The sequence below is a fragment of the Salmo trutta genome, chromosome 26, assembly GCF_901001165.1.
Source record: "Salmo trutta chromosome 26, fSalTru1.1, whole genome shotgun sequence".
NCBI lineage: Eukaryota > Metazoa > Chordata > Actinopteri > Salmoniformes > Salmonidae > Salmo > Salmo trutta.
The window spans coordinates 32,147,281-32,167,364 of record NC_042982.1 but is presented as its reverse complement, the minus strand read 5'-3'; the positions used below and the strand labels follow the sequence as shown (position 1 = coordinate 32,167,364).

The 20,084-nt window shown below is 43.5% G+C and overlaps 1 protein-coding gene across 6 annotated transcripts in view; it reads right to left on the bottom strand.

Moving 5' to 3' along the window:
• LOC115163664 (protocadherin Fat 3) overlaps positions 1 to 20,084 on the bottom strand; it is a 325,153-nt gene that overhangs the window by 287,879 nt on the left and 17,190 nt on the right. Inside the window, exon 2 of one of the 6 annotated variants that reach the window (XM_029715717.1) lies at positions 978 to 1,195. The exons of the other annotated variants lie outside the window; for them this stretch is intronic. The gene's annotated coding sequence lies outside the window, so the exon portion shown is untranslated. The remainder of the gene's footprint in view (positions 1 to 977; positions 1,196 to 20,084) is intronic. 6 annotated transcript variants of the gene reach the window in all.

The following is a 20,084-nucleotide window of genomic DNA, read 5'->3' as shown; positions in this document are numbered from 1 at the left end:
ACTCTTCTTTGAGCTCCTCTCTCTCTGTCTCTCCATCTTTCCCTCTTTCCTTCTCTCCCTCTCTCTGGGTGCATGCTGAATTACCCCCGGAGCAGGGCTCAGGGCACCGAGAGGCAGACAGGTCTAAAACTCATTAGTTCCAGCGTTGAGCGTTTTATAATCCATCACAAACAAACACCCAAACATCCAAGATTAACGGAGTTCATTCAGTGGGGAAAAGACGGGAAGATTTAAGGCAACTGCACATTCTCACATTCACACACATTTTCTCAGTCCCATTACGTTATCCTGGACACACGCACACACGTACACACACACACACACACGCACACCAAGAATGGGAGGGGCTAACAAACCGACTGCTATTTTACCTCCCTCTCTCACTCTCATTCTCCCTGTCACTCATTCTTTCTCTCTCTCCATCCGTCTCTTTTTCTCCTCTGTAGAATGCAATGCTGATTCCTTTTCTCTGGGGGCTGAAGTATGTGTTCATGAACAGGGTTTCCCTGGCAGCCAGTCACAGCGGCTCTATATGGCCGAGCCGGGACAGGGCCACACTGGTAGCCCATTGCAGACATTGCCAAGGCAGGAGGCCCCTCTGCCAACTGCAATAACAGTCAATAACAGACAAAGGCTGACTGGAAAGCACCCCAGTAGACCCCAAGGAGCCCCACATCAGGGCTCTCACAGACTCACACAGGCTTTTTTTAGAGATGGGATGGGATATACCCATAAAGGTTGCTATGGCTAAAGGTTTACTTGTGACACTTCAGTTGGTATTTCCGCTGACAGAAGGTCGATAGAATGCTATCGTAATAATGACACAGCAGATATACGTTTTTTTTCTAATGCTGATAGTCTGAAATCAGTCCTATGCATCTCTCATATCATGCTTATGAGTTCCTTCAGTGATATGTAATTTTAAGAAAAATAAGGAAATTACTCTTAATCTGAGAAGTTTTCACAAAAACACGTACCAGTGTGCCACTGTTTCTCCAAGATGGCAGCTGAGACGAAGTGCTATGACCAGCTGCGTTATTGCAGGTTAAGTCACGGAGACTCTAAGGAGATCCCATGGTCGGGAGGGACGGATGGCGTCTCAGTTTCCGCAAGCCGACCCAAACGAGGTGCCACACTGTGGGCTTACAGATGATTGACACGAAGCAGGTGGGCATACCAGAGAACAACAGAATCCCTAAAATAATGTGGATATTCAGTTAACACAAGTCATGGCTAGCATAGCTCCAAGTACAACATTGTTTTAACTAGTGCAGGCTTTGCTAACATTGATTTGGTTAAGATAGCTCCAACTACAACATTATTTTAGCTAGTGCAGGCTTTGCTAACATTGATTTGGTTAAGATAGCTCCAACTACAACATCGTTTTAACTAGTGCAGGCTTTGCTAACATTGATTCAGCTAACACAGCTCAAATCTACAACAGAGCATCAACTAGGTCTAGTAATAGGCCTGCATTTTCCTTTGGCTAAGAGAGCCACTGCTAGCATAGAGCTACGAAAGGTCTAAAGCAGAGTCATTTGGTTCATACCCGTGACCCTTAGCCATCATTCATCACAGCTAGTTTCGGCTAAATCCAACGCTATGGCAAAAACCAGTGACAGTAAAATAATGTCTAAAACAGAGTTCCTCAACAGGTGGGGTGTGGGGGAGCTGCATGCTTGGGAAGTGAGTGGTCCTTTGTATAATGAACAAAAATATCAACGCAACATGCAACAATTTCAAATATTTTACTGAGTTACAGCTCAAATAAGGAAATCAGTCAATTTAAATAAATTCATTAAGCTCTAATCTATGGATTTCACATGACTGGGAATACAGATATCCATCTGTTGGTCACAGATAGGGCTGTTGCAGTGACCGTATTACCGCCACACCGGCGGTCACAAGTCATGAAGGCAGTCAAACTCCACATGACCGTTTAGTCACGGTAACTAGGCTTCTCCAAGCTCTGATGCTCATTAGTAGTCTACCAACTTTCTAACTGCCTGGTACTCAGCACTCTATTGTCCCTCCAATCACTCTGACATCAACGTAAATGTCATCAAAAATCCAATCAAACACTTCATGAGAGCCCATGAGCTCGTGTTGCGCAACATTTCTATAGGCTATGCAATTGCGGAAAAAAACAGAGTGAATTCCTCTATTAAAAAAAGGAGAACCAGCTTTCTATAGGCTAGGCCTACTATATTTATTTTTCAACTTTCCTAATATTAAGCACATTGCTTATATTTACAACAGGAGTATAGCCTACCTTGCAGGCATGAAAATAAACCATGGGAAAAAGAGTCCTCCATTCGGTACTTAAGTGCATAGATGACATATATTTTTTCCCCTTGCCCCTGTTTCTATACATGTGCATGATAATGGTCCATTCTAAATCAAAACAAATTCCACACATATATTATTTAGTATATGTAAAGTCAAGATTAAATCAAGAATAGTCCCTGTAGCTCAGTTGGTAGAGCATGGTGTGTGCAATGCATGGTGTTTGCAACGCCAGGGTTGTGGGTTCGTTTCCCACGGGGGGCCAGCACAGGAAAAAAAATGTATGAAATGTATGCATTCACTACTGTAAGTCGCTCTGGATAAGAGCGTCTGCTAAATGACTCAAATGTAAATGTCTGATATTTGACAATTAGCCTATCACTTGTGAATTATATATTATCACTTGTGAATGATTCCCAGCATGAGAAACAATGCATTTTTTTGCAACTTTTTCGAATCATAGTCGCACACCTCATGTAGCCTAGCCCATAGGCCTATATGTTTTAATAAGGTTAGTATCACACCTCATGTAGCCTAGCCTATAGGCCTATATGTTTATAAGGTTAGTATCACACCTCATGTAGCCTAGCACATGGGCCTATATGTTTTAATAAGGTTCGTAAGTGGGCAAATAACTTCTTAAAATTAAGCACATTAATCCGCTTTACAAAGGGTGTAGAGCCTTTCTGGCATACATACGCAGCGCTTGAGTTTCAAATTTTGGTAAGATTTTCACCTGAAAAATGCACCTTTATAATAAAAGCATTACTTGCATAATTGCATTTGCGGTCACATAATGTGAACAAATAGCCTAATAGTTAATCAACATTTTAAGCTAAATGTTCTGATCTGTTGTGTCAGCCACATTGCATAAAAACATTTTTGATGCTAGTGGTTGTATTAATTTGGGATCTATTGCATCACACAACTGTCCCAGACTATGTTTGGAATAGTTATTTCTTGCACAGAATATAATAGAATAGGTTGACCTTTGGATAAGGACACGTGCAGTTGCGTCCCCGATGTGTCTGTCTTCACTTGTAGCCTATGAGACAGACCTGATCACGTGATGGAGCGCACAGCACTCAGGGAGAAGGGAACAAAGGCCACTGGCCGCAAAAGGCATGGATTTTTTTAGGATGCATTATGGCCACACAAAGGGGATGCCACCTTGAAATTCTAGGCATTATCAAGTGCTTGTCAAATTGTGAATGAGTGACTGATGTAGTGTGTACAGTCTGCATAAAAAAAGACTTTCATGTGACTTTTTTCAAATCAACGTTAGTCTCATCATGCAGCCTTACAATGTATTAAACATAAAAACAGATAGCCCAACGTTTGTAGAACAACTACAGTTACATTACTAACTCTAATTTAAGGATATAGGAATACCTATTTCTTTGTTAACCGACCAACACAGAATAGCCGCATGTGTGGACCCCCTCAAATCGTTTGGAGAAAATAGCCTTTCTATTTTATTCAGCTTTGTTCAATTGTATTCTTCATACTATAAAATAATTCCACAGAATTCTAAGCAAATCTTTTCTGCAAAATGAACTAGTGTAGCTCACAGCCATTTGGCATAGCCAGATCAGGGCCTAACATAAGGACAACTCAGAGTATGCTATTCTGTTCTTCTGAAATAACCCCACCATGGGGCACATTGACTTCAGCAAACCGTTCACCCACACAACGCCATACACGTGGTCTGTGGTTGTGATGCTGGTTGGACATACCGCTAAATTCTCTAAAACAAAGTTTCGAGGCAGCTTAATGAACATTAAATCCTCTGGCAACAGCTCTGGTGGACATTCCTACAGTCAGCATGCCAATTTCACGCTCCCTCAAAACTTGAGACATCTGTGGCATTGTGTTGCACACTTTAGAGTGGCCTTTTATTGTCCCCAGCACAAGGTGCACCTGTGTAATGATCATGCGGTTTAATCAGCTTCTTGATATGCCACACCTCTTAGGTGGATAGATTATCTTGGCAAAGGAGAAATGCTCACTAACAGGGATGTAAAAAAATTTGTGCACATTTGTGCGTATTGAACATTTCTGGGATATTATATTTCAGCTCATGAAACATGGGACCAACACTTTACATGTTGCATTTATATTTTTGTTAAGCGTACCTCAGTTGGTAGAGCATGACGCTTGTAATGCCAGGGTAGTGGGTTCGATTCCCGGGACCACCCATATGTACAATGTATGCACGCATGACTAAGTCGCTTTGGATAAGTGTGTCAGCTAAATGGCATATAGTTTAAGTGGAGACAGTATCTTAAACTTATGGTGACATTTACAAGGGAGTGCCATTACTATAGTATTACAGTTAGATTTGATGAAAAACATGAAATCAACGTGTTCGTGGTGTTAACACCAGTCCAACTGTCTCGTTGGGCTAAGAGGAACAACCAGCCCCGGGCCAAATCTAAATACATCAGGAGCTGGATGGAATAATGATATTTGCTCTGTTTGTCACGACTTCCGCCGAAGTCGGTCCCTCTCCTTGTTCGGGCGGCGTTCGGCGGTCGACGTCACTGGCTTTCTAGCCACCGCCGATCCACTTTTCATTTTCCATTTGTTCTGTCTTATCACACCTGGCTTCACTCAATCAATTACTTGTGTATTATTTAACCCCCTGTTCTACATGTTGTATTTGTGAGTGATTGTTTGTTGTATTGTCTGGCCGTGTATATTACGTGTTATGTTTTAATTTTTGAGTAAAGTATTTTATTTCTCATATCTGCTGTCCTACGCCTGACTCATCTCACCAGCTACACACAGACACCTTTTCACTGTTTCAACAGCCAGGGGCACTCTGTACCAGAAGATGGTTCGTCAGCTGTCACATGGTGTGGACATAATTGGTGGCGTACTGTAATTTAATATACTAATATACAGCACTTGAAAACTCTTACTGGAAACAGACATTTGTGATTGGATGCCTTTTTCGACAGAACTGGTGTGATCGTACAATTGAGAGGACAGCTTACGAGTCTTGCCTCCTGTAATTTGGGCCCGTCTGCAACAAAATAACTATGACATTGCAATGCAACTGGGCTGGAAAAAAGGTAGAAACCACATCAAGTGCATTGACCCAATGCATCCATATAGGAGAAGGACTGAGTATATTACTCTGTCCATGAATACATTTCAGGACAACGGTTATTAAGTCCATATGGATGCTAGTAATAGGCCCTATCTTTTTTCCAAACCCATATGAATGTGTGTAATGCTATAAGCTTCATACTTGTGTTTTGCTCTGAGCAAGTCAATATACCTACACTGTCTACACTCCCAGTGCTTATAAAGCTGATATGGAAGTGAATACGCGCTGAATATGTGAATGAAAGCAAAAGAGCAAAGCCGGGCTCCTGTCCTCTCTGACATTTTTAGTATGCACATCCAGTCTCCCTGACCTGTGCGATGGAAGCAGAGCGTGTTGATTCAGATCAAAGCGTTGCTGCTGAGCTCAATCCAGTCACTTATTCACAACTCCCGAGCATGCCTTTTTATGCAAGTTAAATCCCAGGGTACCTGCTGGGGAAAGAGGAAAGAGCCAGGATCTTCTGACTGCTCTTTATTTTCAGCCCAGTGTGGTCCCTTGTACCGAGGAGGACCTCATCTTCTAGTCAATTGTAGATCTGTCCTCTTTCCTACTTCAGAGTCCAATCCATATATTCTCTCTCTATTCTAGTTGTCTGTTTTGTTTTGGTCTATAGTCCCTCAGCTGACCTATGCCCCCTAGTGTCTTCCTACTGACCGGAGAGTTTGGGAGGCTACTCCGGGCTGCAGCAGTTATGTAACAAATGAAGGGACATCTAGAGATTCCCACGTCTCACGGACTGAGAATAGGAGCTTTGAGGGGCCGAGGAGGGTTCCGTTTGGTTGACACATGACGGACAGGTGTTGCCAGCTGCACGCTGGCAGATGTCCATGTTGCATAGCTTTGCTCCGACCCTCCCCCCACCCACCCAGTCACACACATAGACACCACGCCCATTCCAGCCCCGCCATTCAGTCATGAATGGTCACACTGCATACCTCACACACACACACACACACACACACACACACACACACACACACACACACACACACACACATATATATTTATCAACCCCCCTCATACACACACATAAATAACCATGCTTAGACCATCTTGATTGGTTGTTGCTCAGAACTTTCTAGAGGTCATGAACAAGGAAGAGTCACCTTATCAGCATTAGCTTGTGTAAACCAGGGAACGCTGAAGTACCCTCCATTGCCCTCCATCCATTCCCCTATTAGTATACAAGATGAGGTGACCTTCTATTCAGATAATAGAGTTAAGTATAGACTAAATTAATAGCAGCATATAGATACTACAGCTTCACCAACATTCCTGCTATTACACACAGACACACACACACTAACTTACATACACTAACTTACACATGCTAACTTACACACATACTCTAAAACACACTAACTTACACACGTTAACTTACACACAATCTCTAACACATACTAACTTACACACGTTAACTTACACACAATCTCTAACACATACTAACTTACACACGCTAACATACACACATACTCTAAAACACACTAACTTACACACGTGAACTTACACACGTTAACTTACACACACTCTCTAACACACACTAACTTACATACGTTAACTTACAGTTGAAATGAAAATAAATAAATAAACACATACTAACTTACACCCATCCCTCATCACACTGGACTGTGCTGCTGACTTCAACATGCCTGATTCCTCTCACTGTCCTTTCCTCTCACTCTCTCTCTGTGTCTTGACTCTTCAGTCGCAGTTCAGCCTCTGCATAATGTATGGGTCCACAGTGCTAATGAATTCATGTTTCGTGACTCCTCTCTCTCTGCCGTAGCACGGCTTGACTGAGCATTTTAAACAGGGCCCGGCCCGGCGCTGTCTGTCTGTCACTCATGTTCTACCAACTCCTCAGGGAAACTCTGGTTAAATGACTGGTTCAACGAGGAGGAGAGTTGTTTTACGTCGATGTGATGATCTGCAAACTACATCGATGGATTTGTGATCAGGTTTGGCACATGATCAAACGGGCCTACTCAGTTAGTCATCAGGAATAGATGATGATGTTCCATGTCAAACATTACACATAGCAATTAGCAGAGCATTACACAACACTGATACCAATAGCAGAGCACAGAAACACTACCCCGCCCGCCCACACACACAGAAACACTACCCTGCCCACACACACAGAAACACTACCCTGTCCACACACACAGAAACACTACCCTGCCCACACACACAGAAACACTACCCTGCCCACACACACAGAAACACTACCCTGCCCACACGCACAGAAACACTACCCTGCCCACACACACAGAAACACTACCCTGCCCACACACACAGAAACACTACCCTGCCCACACGCACAGAAACACTACCCTGCCCACACACACAGAAACACTACCCTGCCCACACACACAGAAACACTACCCTGCCCACACGCACAGAAACACTACCCTGCCCACACACACAGAAACACTACCCTGCCCACACACATAGAAACCAAAAAGCAATAGATTACCCTCTCTCTCTCTTTCTCTCTCTCTCACATGCTCTCTCACACACAGAAAATCTCATTTTGCTAGGGCCCAGATCAGAGGAGCCGAGAGGTGAGAGGTCACGGCTGGTTCTTAACGGCTGGTTCTTATCACACCCTGCCCGGTCCTGGACTCCCTCTGTACAGAGACGCTCCACAATGGATTGGAACCACAAGCCGCTTTGAATGGAGAACACGGGGCCAGCCGCCGGCTGTTTGCTACAATTTGTGCACAATTTTTCATGTTTCTTAAATATCTCATTTATATGCTCCCTCCAGTCGCCTGGTTCTAATCTATCACCATCAGCTGAGACTCCACGGGAGTTTTTATTTTTAACACCGGCTCCTACTCCTACGAGTCATCCCTCTCTCCCTCTCTTCCTCTCTCCCTCTGCTGAGAGTACACCTCTGCTTTCCTTGTTCTCTTCCCTCCTTCCATCTAAATGCAATCATGAGGCGTGTTGAAGTATCAATAGAATGGCTCTGGTTGAGTGTCTCGCTGGGCTGAGATGAACTTCACTAACAGAGAGAGTAGAGGGGAGAGGGGGAGGTGAGAGGTGAGAGGGGGAGGGGGGAGGGGAGAGAGGAGAGAGGAGGGGAGAGAGGGGGGAGGGGAGGAGAGAGAGCAGGAGGTGAGAGGGGGAGGCGAGGGGAGAGGGGTAGGGGAGAGGGGAGGGGAGAAAGGGGGAGGGGAGGGGAGAGAGGGGGAGGGGAGAGAAAAGAAAGACATGATAGGAAAGTGAGAGACGAATGAAGAGATGAAAGCAGAAGTGAGAGAGGAAGATGGAGGGAGATATGAAGGAGAAGGGAAGAGAAAAGAGAGAGAGAGGGAGTGAAGAGAGGAAAGTGTGTGACAGAGATGAGGGGAGGATGAGAGGGAGTCACCTCAGTTCCCAACTCACCACTCTGAACGTCCCCGTAAACAAATTAGATTCCACAAAACCCTGCTAAGAAATTGTCAATTGCACAAATTTGCCATCACTCTCCTGCTCTTCCCTACCAAAGCCAAGTGAATCCTCCATCATCCATCCTCCACCACAAGTGTAGTGCCCTCTCTGCTTAACCCAACCGAGGCTCACTCTGCCTGGGCTACAATCAGGCATTATAGGTCCCCCAAGCTAGCTGAGCTGCTAAATCAAATCAAACATGCACTACTCCTCTGCCAGCCGCCGTTCTCAGCCTCTATTATGAGAAGTCAGAGGAGGCTGTCAGAGATGGTTAGCTGACGCAGGGGTTCTACGTTGTGGCCTAGCAGTAAGGCAATCAGGCCGAGGACAGGCTAGAGCAAGCAGCTTGGTTGATGCTACTGTACCACTTCTATTATCAGAGCTAAGCATGCTGGGGGAGAGAGAGAAAGGGTGAGAGGGAGAGACTGTGCAGGAGGGAGAGAAGGAGAGTGTATGGTACTTGAGCATAAATAAGAAGGGAATAAGGGACAGATGAAGGTTGAAGAAGGCGTCAGCAGACATAGAGAATCAAATACATAATAAATATCCAAGGGAATACCTAGCAGAAAAAAACTATGGGAGAAGAAAGATATGAGCTCTGGTGAGGAAGATCTCTCTCTCTCTCTCTCTCTCTCTCTCTCTCTCTCCTCGCTCTCTCTCTCTCTCTCTCTCTCTCTCTCTCTCTCTCTCTCTCTCTCTCTCTCTCTCTCTCTCTCTCCTCTCTCTCTCTCTCTCTCTCTCTCTCCTCTCTCTCTCTCTCTCTCTCTCTCTCTCTCTCTCTCTCTCTCTCTCTCTCTCTCTCTCTCTCTCTCTCTCTCTCTCTCTCTCTCTCTCTCTCTCTCTCTCTCTCTCTCTCTCTCTCCCTCTCCCTCTCTCTCCCTCTCCAGTGTTCTGCAGCTGACTGCTGGTTGCCGAGAGGTGGCCCTTGGTAACCGGGGGCTGTGTGCTTTAGCGGGGCCGTGAAATGTTAATGAGGGCAGTGAGATGCGAACAAATACTGTAGCTTTGAGCTTAACGAATACACGGAGGGAGAGGGGATGGATAGAGAGAGGGGGAAGGAGAGAGATTGGGGCAGAGAGAGAGACACATTGGAACACAGAGCAAACTAGAATGCTATTTGGCCCTAAACAGAGAGTACACAGTGGCAGAATACCTGACCACTGTGACTGACCCAAAATTAAGGAAAGCTTCAACTATGTACAGACTCAGTGAGCATATCCTTGCTATTGAGAAAGGCCGCCGAAGGCAGACCTGGCTCTCAAGAGAAGACAGGCTATGGCCGATCGGCATGGCCGATTTCAAGTTTTCAAAACAATTGGTAATCAGCCTTTTTGGACGCCTACTTCAACTTCACCAAACGGGTGATGATTTAACAAAAACGCATTCGCGAAAAAAGCATCATAAACATCAATGCCTTTCTTAGAATCAATACATATGTATATATTTTTTTTAACCTGCATATGTCATTAAAAGAAATTCATTTTTGCAGGCAATATTAACTAGGGAAATTGTGTCACTTCTCTTGTGTTCAGTGCAAACAGAGTCAGGGTATATGCAGCAATTTGGGCCGCCTGGCTCATTGCGAACTGTGTGAATACCATTTCTTCCTAACAAAGACAGCCAACTTCGCCAAACGGGGGATGATTTAACAAAAGCGCATTTTCGGAACAGTTCCGTATTTCACAGAAAGAATAAACGTTTTGTTTTCGAAATGATAGTTTCCGGATTTGACCATATTAATGACCAAAGGCTCGTATTTTTGTGTGTTTATTATATTATAATTAAGTATATGATTTGATATTTGATAGAGCAGTCTGACTGAGCGGTGGTAGGCAGCAGCAGGCTCGTAAGCATTCATTCATATTGCACTTTTACTTTCTTCTCCAACACTGTGTTTTTGCATTATTTAAACTAAATTGAACATGTTTAATTATTTATTTGAGACTAAATTGATTTTGTTTAAGTATTATATTAAGTTAAAATAAAAGTGTTCATTGTTCATTCAGTATTGTTGTAATTGTCATTATTACAAATATATATATAAAAATCGGCCAATTAATCGGTATCGTCTTTTTTTGGTCCTCCAATAGTCGTATCGGCATCGGCGTTGAAAAATCATAGTTGGTTGACCTCTACTGCACAAAATGAGCTGCACTTCCTAACCTCCTACCAAATGTATGACCGTATTAAAGACACATATTTCCCTCAGATTACACAGACCCACAAAGAATTCGAAAACAAATCAATTTTGATAAACTCCCATATCTACTGGGTGAAATACCACAGTGTGCCATCACAGCAGCAAGATTTGTGACCTGTTGCCACAAGAAAATGGCTACCAGTGAAGAACAAACACCATTATAAACAACCTATATTTATTTTTATTTATTTTCCTTTTTGTACTTCATTACAACACTGTATATAGACATAATATGACTTTTGTGAGTATTATGTTCACGATTATTTTTTTATTCTTTATTTAACTTTTGTTTATTATGTATTTCACTTGCTTTGGCAATGTAAACATATGTTTCCCATGCCAATAAAGCCCCTTAAATTTCAATTTAGGGAGAGAGAGAGAGAGAGAGAGAGAGAAAGAAAAGAAGAGAGGTAGGGTGGGGGCTGAGGCTGAGGCTGGGATGGGTGGGTAGAAAGAGGTTCAAACTCTCTTAGAACCAAATGCAAATAAATCAACCGATGAATGACCCAATGGCTAGCAGGACAGCCTGTATGTGGGTGTGAGAGAGCGAAGCATATGTGTTCCTGTGCCACTCCCTGAAGGTGACTTGGCTGCTCGGTTGTTTGCTGAGTCGCGCCTCTTTCCCGTAAATCTGAATCATCACTAGCCAACAAGTGAAAGTTTGCGACACTGTGGCTGTTCCCAACTCTCAGTGACATACACACGACACACCCTGCTCTGGAGCTGAAGGTCGCACATCTTCATTCAATTATTCAAATATCTCATTTGAAGCACGAAAGGGCAAAATCTACACTAACTTGACACACACTCAAATGACATGTCATTGAATCCCTGCCAAGATTGCGTGACGCTGTGTAAATAATGATGAGACCCCTGGATATTTCTCAAATCCACTGAGTGGACAGTTTAATCTGTGCCACTGGCCCAGCGATACACATTAAGTCACAACCCTGCGGAAAATATAACCGTTTAAGTGGACCATCAACAGCACATCATCAGTCTTCTTCCTGAAGCTGCTCACTCAAGTTTACTCATTCAATTATCCTGCTTTGACAAACAAGCGGGGGAGAGACAAACGAGCGGGGGAGAGACAAACGAGCGGGGGAGAGACAAACGAGCGGGGGAGAGACAAACGAGCGGGGGAGAGACAAACGAGCGGGGGAGAGACAAACGAGTGGGGGAGAGACATACTGAGGGGCGGGAAAAGGCGCTAAGAGACAGGGAAAAAGAGAGAGGGATGATGGAATAAAAGATGAGCTGTAAAAAAGCTGAGGCACAGCAGTGATGACATACTGGGCCCTTCAGAGTGATGAGGCCAGCTAGAGTGAGATTTAAATCAAATCTCATTGTAATTGTCACATACTTCATAAACAACAGGTGCAGACTAACAGAAAATCTAACTTGCGGGCCCTTCCCAACAATGCAGAATAAAATAAAAAATATAATATAATAAGAATAATAAGAATAACAATAATAAGAAGAATAATAACAAAATAATAAGAATAAGAATAGAATAAAAAATGAGTAACATGCAGAATAAATACACAATGAGTAATGATAGCTTGACACGCGGTACAGTGCGGTACCAGTATGGAGTCGATGTGCAGGGGTATGAGGTAATTGAGGTAGATATGTATAGATAATAGACAGTAGCCGTAGCGTATGTGGTGAGTGTGGAAGTGTGGGTGAGCGACAGTGTGCCTTCGTGTACGTGTTGAGTGTGAGTGTGTGTGTGTGTGTGTGTGTGTGTGTGTGTGTGTGTGCGCGTTGGAGTGTCAGTGTTAGTATGTGTTGTAAGTGTGTGGACAGAGTCAAAAAGAGTTAGGGCAAAAAGGGTCAATGAAGATAATCTGGGTACCTATTTGGTTAACTATTTAGCAGTCTTATGGTTTGTAGACGCTGTTCAGGAACCTTTTGGTCCCAGACTTAGCGTTTCAGTACCACTTGCCGTGCGGTAGTAGAGAGAACAGTCTATGACATGGGTGGCTGGAGGATGTACTGTATAACAGTGTGTGCTAATGCTATGGGCCAAAATGCTAACGTAAGGTGCTAGCCCAAGTCTAACATAAGGTTCCAGTGTTTTGAATGAACAGGCTGGCCTACTCAAGCTAAAGTTAAGCACTCTTTCAGCTCTCATTTCCTAGTACCAAAGTTAGGATATTTCAGTTACATTTTTGCCAACAGCTCTAAATAAATGTCTTAGTGAAATATTCCAAACAAAAATTGCTTTCTTGGAGCCACAGATCACACACAGACTCAAACTAACATAATGATACAGCTGCCATGCTTTCAGAAACTAGGTCTATCACTGAAATCATTGGATCGGAGCAACATAACATTTAGCACAAAATGTCAGACTGCTCGTTACGACCCTGCCAAAGCTGACCCATCTCTAGCACCCCTCACAGGAAAGATCATGTCCTTTCATTTCTGTTTCCCTTCAACTGTAATGATAGTTATCTGTTCTCTCTTTCAGTCTCTCTTTCAGTCTCACACTGATAGCTAGATGATTGGGCTGGCTCGCCTGGCTGGAAAGATTGTCACAAAATGACTGCAGTGATGTCTGGTCTTTTCTCCTTTTTGCTCTTCTCTGCTCTCCTCATTCTACTGCTACTGCACTATTCACACACACACACACACACACACACACACACACACACACACACACACACACACACACACACACACACACACACACACACACACACACACACACACACACACACACACACACACACACACACACACACACACACACACACACATTGTTCTCCTCCTCCACTCCTCTTCTCTTGCTTGAATCTTTGAGTAATGTACAGAGGATAGATGAGATAGGTAGAGTGGAGATTGTGTGCATGCGTACGTGCACGTGTGTGTGTGTGTGGGTATGAAACAAGGCCAATTTATCAGGGAGGACACAGTAGCCCCTATAGGAAGTAATTTAACATTGGTGTTCCGTTTTTCTCTCTCTCTACCCCCCCACCCAATTCCTCTCTTTCCTCTCTCTCTCTTTCTCTCTCTCCCTTTCTCTTTTTTTGACAGCTGGCAGTATATTTCCCAGAGTCCGCCATAAATATAGGGCATGTGCCGCAAGCTTCGTTCTGAAGTGGAGATCAGTGAAGTGTCATGTTGAGGGGAATTGAGTGTGTTCGACTGAGAGTGTTTGTGTCGGTGGGTTTGTCTGAGAGTGTGTGTGTGTGTGTGTGTGTGTGTGTGTGTGTGTGTGTGTGTGTGTGTGTGTGTGTGTGTGTGTGTGTGACTGTGCAATGGGGAATTCAGAGGAAGGAGAAGACTGGTACTTTAAAAAATTGCTTCTACATTTGGCAAAAAAAATTCCATTACAACTGCACATTTATAATAACACATTTCTAGGCTATTTAGCAAAGATCACACACAGACTCAAACTAACATAATGATACAGCTGCCATGCTTTCAGAAACTAGGTCTATCACTGAAATCATTGGATCTGAGCAACATAACATTTAGCACAAAATGTCAGACTGCTCGTTACAACTGCACATTTATAGCTATTTAGCAAAGATCACACACAGACTCAAACTCAAATAATGAAAAACCTTTCTATCTGGTTTATCACTTTTAGGACAATGCTAGTCCAGATCCATTATGGCTAACCAATGCTAGTCCAGATCCATTATGGCTAACCAACACTAGTTCAGATCCATTATGAATAACCAATGCTAGTCCAGATCCATTATGAATAACTAATGCTAGTCCAGATCCATTATGGCTAACCAATGCTAGTCCAGATCCATTATGAATAACTAATGCTAGTCCAGATCCATTATGAATAACCAATGCTAGTTCAGATCCATTATGACTAACCAATGCTAGTTCAGATCCATTATGGCTAACCAATGCTAGTTCAGATCCATTATGAATAACCAATGCTAGTCCAGATCCATTATGGCTATCCAATGCTAGTTCAGATCCATTATGGCTAACCAACACTAGTCCAGATCCATTATGGCTAACCAATGCTAGTTCAGCTCCATTATGAATAACCAACACTAGTTCAGATCCATTATGAATAACTAATGCTAGTTCCGATCCATTATGACTAACCAATGCTAGTCCAGATCCATTATGGCTAACCAATGCTAGTCCAGATCCATTATGAATAACTAATGCTAGTCCAGATCCATTATGAATAACCAATGCTAGTTCAGATCCATTATGACTAACCAATGCTAGTTCAGATCCATTATGACTAACCAATGCTAGTTCAGATCCATTATGGCTAACCAATGCTAGTCCAGATCCATTATGAATAACTAATGCTAGTCCAGATCCATTATGAATAACTAATGCTAGTTCCGATCCATTATGGCTAACCAACTGCTAGTCCAGATCCATTATGGCTAACCAATGCTAGTCCAGATCCCTTATGGCTAACCAATGCTAGTCCAGATCCATTATGACTAACCAATGCTAGTCCAGATCCATTATGAATAACCAATGCTAGTTCAGATCCATTATGAATAACCAACAATAGTTCAGATCCATTATGGCTAACCAATGCTAGTCCAGATCCATTATGAATAACCAATGCTAGTCCAGATCCATTATGAATAACTAATGCTAGTCCAGATCCATTATGGCTAACCAATGCTAGTCCAGATCCATTATGAATAACTAATGCTAGTTCAGATCCATTATGAATAAGTAATGCTAGTCCAGATCCATTATGACTAACCAATGCTAGTCCAGAGCCATTATGGCTAACCAATGCTAGTCCAGATCCATTATGGCTAACCAATGCTAGTCCAGATCCATTATGACTAACCAATGCTAGTCCAGATCCATTATGAATAACCAATGCTAGTTCAGATCCATTATGAATAACCAACAATAGTTCAGATCCATTATGAATAGCCAATGCTTGTTCAGATCCATTATGAATAACTAATGCTAGTCCAGATCCATTATGGCTAACCAATGCTAGTTCAGATCCATTATGGCTAACCAACTGCTAGTTCAGATCCATTATGAATAACCAACAATAGTTCAGATCCATTATGAATAACCAACAATAGTTCAGATCCATTATGAATAACTAATGCTAGTCCAGATCCATTATGGCTAACCAACTGCTAGTTCAGATCCATTATGAATAACCAACAATAGTTCAGATCCATTATGAATAACCAACAATAGTTCAGATCCATTATGGCTAACCAATGCTAGTTCAGATCCATTATGGCTAACCAACACTAGTTCAGATCCATTATGAATAACTAATGCTAGTTCCGATCCATTATGACTAACCAACTGCTAGTCCAGATCCATTATGGCTAACCAATGCTAGTCCAGATCCATTATGGCTAACCAACTGCTAGTTCAGATCCATTATGAATAACTAATGCTAGTCCAGATCCATTATGAATAACCATTGCTAGTTCAGATCCATTATGAATAACTAATGCTAGTTCAGATCCATTATGGCTAACCAATGCTAGTCCAGATCCATTATGAATAACCAATGCTAGTTCAGATCCATTATGAATAACTAATGCTAGTCCAGATCCAGTATGGCTAACCAACAGCTAGTTCCGATCCATTATGGCTAACCAATGCTAGTTCAGATCCATTACAGCTAACCAATGCTAGTTCAGATCCATTACAGCTAACCAATGCTAGTTCAGATCCATTATGAATAACCAATTGCTAGTCCAGATCCATTATGAATAACCAATGCTAGTTCAGATCAATCAGGGTTAGGGCAGCGCTAGTTAAAATCAATCACCATTTTCACAGCTGCCGTTTATAGGTGCTGATCAATATTAAGTGTGACCTCTGGCTGGGTCAGCATCATTAGCACATTACTATATTAGCCACGTCATGGTTAGCTCATCGATAATCTTGCTCTATATCTATCACAGGTCGTGATGAGATCCAAACAGTTAGCATTGTGCTTGTTAAATCAATTTTTGACATTAACATGTAGCATAGCCAGATGCATTATGGCTTTATCATCATTAGCTCTATTAAGATCGTTACTGGTTAACCAAGCAGTAGCTTAGATTCATCATGGTTAGAATTTAGTAGCAAAGCACTAGCTAGCTCCATTGTACATTTTGCAGAGTTGATCCATCAGCTAGATGAGCCTATATCTCAACCACAGCTCTCTTCAATCCTCTCCTGACCTGTATAAACAAATATGAAAGGCTCCATATGTGCCTGTTCAAAAATCAATTTAGCAGAATCAAAGCCGGAGAGGTAGGCTATATTAAAAAGGTGGAGAGAAGGGCTCTCACCACTCATGGAGTGTGTGTGTCTGGAGCCTGCAGACACTCAGAGAGGTGTGTGTGTGTGTGTGTGTGTGTGTGTGTGTGTGTGTGTGTGTGTGTGTGTGTGTGTGTGGAGAGAGGGGTTATTACCGCTATCAGAGCAAGCGACACCACAGTCACATCTCACACAACCCTCTGGGGACTGATTAGAGTTCTGGGTTCGGCAGGTCCTGTCTGGTCCCACACACACACACACACACACACACACACACACACACACACACACACCTCCATGTCCGCTTACTAAAGGGCTGGGAGAAGAGGAGTAAGAAAGGGAGGAGGGGCTGGCAGAGAGAAGAGGAGGAGGGTGTGACAGAGAGAAGAGAAGAGGAGGGTGTGACAGAGAGAAGAGGAGAGGAGGAGGGGCTGACAGAGAGAAGAGGAGAGGAGGAGGGGCTGACAGAGAGAAGAGGAGAGGAGGAGGGGCTGACAGAGAGAAGAGGAGAGGAGGAGGGGCTGACAGAGAGAAGAGGAGAGGAGGAGGGGCTGACAGAGAAAAGAGGAGAGGAGGAGGGGCTGACAGAGAAAAGAGGAGAGGAGGAGGGGCTGACAGAGAAAAGAGGAGAGGACGGGCTGACAGACAGAAAGGAGAGGAGGGGGGGCTGACAGAGAGAAGAAGAGATGAGGAGGGGCTGGCAGAGAGAAGAGGAGAGGAGGAGGGGTTGACAGAGAGAAGAGGAGAGGAGGGGGGGCTGACAGAGAGAAGAGGAGAGGAGGAGGGGCTGACAGAGAGAAGAGGAGAGGAGGAGGGGCTGACAGAGAGAAGAGGAGAGGAGGAGGGGCTGGCAGAGAAAAGAGGAGGCAGGCTGGCAGAGTGTTTGGTAGGGAGGCAAAGAGAAGAGGAGGAGGGGCTGGCAGAGTGTTTGGTAGGGAGGCAAAGAGAAGAGGAGGAGGGGCTGGCAGAGTGTTTGGTAGGGAGGCAAAGAGAAGAGGAGGAGGGGCTGGCAGAGAGGAGAGGAGGAGGGCTGGCAGAGAGGAGAGGAGGAGGGCTGGCAGAGTGTTTGGTAGGGAGGGAGAGAGAAGAAAGAAGAAGACACGGCGTGAAAAGACATAGAGAATGAAGAGATACAGAAAGAGGGAGGCGAACACCAGGGGATTTGGGCCGAAGCAGACATTTTTCACGTTAAAATGTACGCAAAACAAAAACCAATGACTGCAAGTTAAACAAACAAACAAGTTAAACAAACCATACAACTCTACGCACAAGTATGGCGTTTAACAATTTTCACAGAATATTTTACAAAAACACACTTACTTGAAGAACAGTGCAGATGCAAAGTTGCAAACAAAATCAAACAGAATGACGGTTTGTGCTGTTTGTGCCGTCATTCTGTTGTTTAACTCATTGTTTTTTGTTTGACATACATTTTAAAGTGAAAAATCTGAGTTTCAGAATGATTCTGTTACTGTGGAATTGCTCAGAACAGACAGGTTTTATGGGGCAGGGAGAGCAGGGGAATGAAGAGGTGAGGAGGGGTGAGTAGGGGAGAAGAGGAGAGAGAAGCGAAGAGCAGGGGGAGAGCAGGGGGAGAGCAGGGGGAGAGCAGGAGGAGAGCAGGGGGAGAGCAGGGGGAGAGCAGGGGGAGAGCAGGGGGAGAGCAGGGGAAGAGCAGGGTTTGTGGCAGGAGCTGTTGAAGTGTGACTGGCTGCCCCAAGGGGCCTTCCTGCTGCCTGTACCACACCAGACAACGTTTACTCTTTCACTGAACACAGGCCCAGGAAGGGGAAGCGAAAGAGGCAGAGAAAGAGACAGTGTTGGAAGAAGAGAGGAAGAGGAGAGTGCCGCTGGCCGATGGTCCACTGCACCCGTTGGACGTGAAGCAAAAGCCCTTACTTCGATTATCTTTGATCCACTGCCATGATGGATGGGGCTGTGTGTGTGTGTATGTGTGTGTCAAAGTTTCTGTTAGCCGGTAATAGCCGGCTTTTGGCCGATAAAAAAATGGAAAAACCGTCAAATACCATTGCCGCCAGCCAATTGTCCGGGAGAAGAAAACATCCCATTGTGAAATAATGCTTTTTAGACTATTCATTGATGGAAATATAAGTCAATGGAAACACATTTCACTGGTCATCCTTATCAGTCTATAGGTTAATTTGCATTAACCTATAGCCCCATCCATCATAAAATGGCGCATGTGTACAGTATATTCATTATGTATCTTATTTATCACACTCGTACATCATACAGATACAGAGACTTTGAGCGGAAAATCTGTCAGACAGCGTGAAAGCTGCTGCTACAGCATCTCAAACAGCAAATGCATAGGCAATGGAAGGTATCAGCGCAACACACACCTCTTTGCAATGAGCTGGAGGCAGTATGCATTTTGAAAACATATTCTTAAATGTTTGAAACCTGAACATTTTACTACATATTATGAGGCATGTCTTACCCTGCATTCAAAGTAGCCTAGCCAAAATAAGACCATATCTGTGGAGGCAATTATTTTATCTAAATTGTATTGTATTGCCCAGTAGCCAAAGGCACAATCCTAGTCATATTAGCATCCCATGCTAGTTGTTGCATATTAGATCTCCCCTCTTTCTGCATTTCTAACTGGTCATTTCATCTCTGTCACAGGAAACCGCTCACATACTGCCTTGTGTGCATTGCTGTGCTGTGCATTGCTGTAAAGAAATAACAGTTGATCAACATTCTAAGCTAAACATTCTGAGCTTCTGATCAGTTGCGTCAGACTCATTGAATTTTTTTTATTTTTTATGTAGCCTTTGC